Source organism: Pseudorca crassidens, chromosome 9 (assembly GCF_039906515.1).
Source record: "Pseudorca crassidens isolate mPseCra1 chromosome 9, mPseCra1.hap1, whole genome shotgun sequence".
In the NCBI taxonomy this organism is placed as follows: domain Eukaryota; kingdom Metazoa; phylum Chordata; class Mammalia; order Artiodactyla; family Delphinidae; genus Pseudorca; species Pseudorca crassidens.
Window position 1 is genome coordinate 9,700,380 of NC_090304.1, and position 3,377 is coordinate 9,703,756.

Below are 3,377 nucleotides of genomic sequence, written 5' to 3' on the forward strand. Positions count from 1 at the left end.
ACTGTATAGCACAGGGAACTATATTCAATATCCTCTGATAAACCATAATAGAAAAGAATATAAAAAAGAATGTGTGTGTGTGTATATATATATATCTGAATCACTTTGCTGTACAGCAGAAATTAACATAACATTGTCAATCAACTATACTTCAGTTTTAAAAAGAAAACCCATTTCAGCTCCTTACACTAGTAAGATGGTAAAGGTAATTAGTTAACTTCCTGCTGGGCCAGTCTCTTAACTAGTTTGCTAATTTTTCCATAGGATTTCTCCTCTACGGGAGTATCTAGAGGACTCCCTTAAGCTTCTCCCCAGAGGGTTATAAAAACGCAACCATTTAGAAAATAGAGATGCACTGTCCTAATCCTCTATAAATCCTTAAACTATAGAAGAAGCTGTTACTGATTGACACACGTAACTCAGGGGAGCCCAGTCTTGGGGATGCGGAAACATGAGTTCACCATAGGTGGCCTTTGTTTGTTTGTTTTAATCGTAGAGACTTCTCTTAAGTCAGCTGTTAAAGACCAAGGTCTCTTTGCAAACCAGGCCACTCAGACGCTCTCAGCTCCGCCCTCCCTCCCCCCGCCCCCTGCCTCCGCGCAGGCCTCTGCAGGGCGTCCACCTCCTCCAGGGTTTCAGTTGGAGGCATCAGCCCTCTTGTCCTTCAGCCAACCCTTCTGTAACTGATGTCCCTGTGGACGAGAGGGCGCGAAGCTTCAGGTTCATGTCAAAAATATTTTAACCCTTGCTCCACCCAGAAGCCGCCTGCGTAGGGTTGATGGACTATAAGGGCCTCGGTCCTAATTAGGGTCAAGCGGAAGTTACTAATCAGCACCGTGCCCAGGACTTCTAGGCTCAGCTGAAGCAAAATCGAGAGCATGCCGTCACACGCCGCGTGCGCGGGAGCCCACTGGAAAGGAGGAAACGTGAGCCCCCGTCAGACACGGGCCTTTAGATGCAGTGACGCTGACTGCCAAGGAACTCCGCGCTCTCTGCTTTGCGCAGAATCTGATGAATACTCAGATTGTTCAGTGCGCAAAACATACACACCCAAGTTCTGGAATTGCAGAGCGGTGATGGTTGCACAGCACTGTGGATATACTTAACGCCACTGAATTGTGCACGAAGTGGTTCAGATGGTAAATTTGACACTGTGTGTGTTTAATCACAATTAAAAACAAAAACCAGAAGCTCAGTTGCTTGCTTCTAGAAGCTGAGCCATCCATTTTATTTTTCATTTAGGATGTTGACTTTTTAAAATCTTTATTTATTTATTTGTTTGTTTATTTATTTATTTATTTTTGGCTGCATTGGGTCTTCGTTGCTGTGTGCAGACTTTCTCTAGTTGTGGCTAGTGGGGGCTACTCTTCGTTGTGGTGCACGGGCTTCTCATTGCAGTGGCTTCTCTTGTTGTGGAGCACGGGTTCTAGGCGCACGGGCTTCAGTAGTTGTGGCACGTGGGCTCAGTAGTTGTGGCTCGTGGGCTCTAGAGCACAGGCTCAGTAGTTGTGGCGCATGGGCCTAGCTGCTCTGTGGCATGTGGGATCTTCCCGGATCAGGATTTGAACCCGTGTCCCCTACATTGGCAGGTGGATTCTCAACCACTGCACCACCAGGGAAGCCCGACATTCTTTTATCTTGAACTATAATTGACACATAATATTAGTTTCAGGTGTACATTGCAAAATGATCACCACATCCATTCTTTCTTTTTTTTTTTTTTCTATCCTTTAATTTCCACAGCATGTTCATTCACATTTGACTGACTGATGGTACATAATTTTCTTTCACAATAGGCCAGGACATCTGTGTTATCCTGATTATACAAAAACAGATACAAAATGGTGTTGAGACTTACTTGCCTGAAATTACAAGACTAAGTGTATACGCATATAGTTTTTTAAATTTCTCTATTTCCATTCCATCCCTTTGGCCGAACATTATGAGTACAATATTTGCCCTTCTTCTCGTATTCCCTTCTCTTGTGGCAGGCATCACTGTCCAGTAACCCAAGCCAAATCTCCTTTGTCATCCCCCCCACCAACGGTCATCAAATGCTAACAAGACATCTTCCTAAATCTCTCTGGAATTGATCTCTTCCCCATTAGGGTTCCCTTTTGCAAGTCCATTTCTTCATCATAAGTCTGATATGTGAGCTCTTAATTGCTCGGCCGCAGTTTTCTCTTCTTCAGTCAGTGGTAAGAGCTTCAGGTCTGTTTGCTTTTGTAGTTCTTGTATCAAGGTCATAGTCTTATTGAAAGTAGCACCAATGCGGCTCTTAGTCTCTTTGTGCTCCACAGCGAGTGGTTTAAAGCATGCATGCAGAGTTTGATATCGAGACTTTATTGCTGACAATTCCTTTAAGAGTGTAACTGGATTTTTCTTGCCTGCTGAATCAGGATAATTAGTCTTGATTTCCTATTTCAACCTGTACTGAATGTAATCCGGATCAGAGTCAGCTTTCTGGAACATCAGTTCCAGCTTATCGACCTCTGCCTCCGTGTTGAATAGTTGACATTCCTCCTCCATTCTTTTTTTTAATTTTAATTTCTTTAAATGAAGTATAGCTGATTTACAATGTTGCATTAGTTTTAGATGTACAGTACAGTGATTCAATTATACATATATATGTATCTATTCTTTTTCAGATTCTTTTCCCTTATAGGTTATTACAAAATATTGAACATAGTTCCCTGTGCTATACAGTAGGTCCTTGTTGGTTATCTATTTTATATATAGTAGTATGTATATGTTAATCCCAAACTCCTAATTAATCCCTTCCCCCCTTTTCCCTTTGATAACCATAAGTTCATTTTCTATGTCTGTAGGCCTATTTCTGTTTTGTAAATAAGTTCATTTGTATCATTTTTTTTAAGATACCACATATAAGCGATTACATATGATATTTATCTTTCACTGTCTGGCTTACTTTGTATGATAATCTCTAGGTCCATCCATGTTGCCGCAAATGGCATTATTGCGTTCTTCTTTATGGCTGAGTAGTATTCCATTGTATATATGTACCACATCTTCTTTATCCATTCATCTGTCAATGGACATTTAGGTTGCTTCCATGTCTTGGCTACTAAGATCCTTTTTTTGGTTGGGGGGGGGGCGGGCCGTGCAGCTTGTGGGATCTTAGTGCCCCCAGCAGTGGAAGTGTGGCGTCTTAACCACTGGACCACCAGGAAAGTCCCCTAAGATCCATTCTTTCTTTTTTAAAATTAATTATTTTATTTTATTTTATTTCTGGCTGCACTGGGTCTTCGTTGTGGTGCGCACGCTTCTTATTGCGCTGGCTTCTCTTGTTGCGGAGCACGGGCTCTAGGCATGCAGGCTTCAGTAGTTGTGGCTTGCAGGCTCTAGAGTGCAGGCTC

General features: G+C 42.4%; 1 pseudogene; it reads right to left on the reverse strand.

Moving 5' to 3' along the window:
- Positions 1–1,847: 1,847 nt before the first annotated feature.
- LOC137231217 (spindle and kinetochore-associated protein 2 pseudogene) lies at positions 1,848–2,657 on the reverse strand (annotated as a pseudogene).
- Positions 2,658–3,377: the final 720 nt, after the last annotated feature.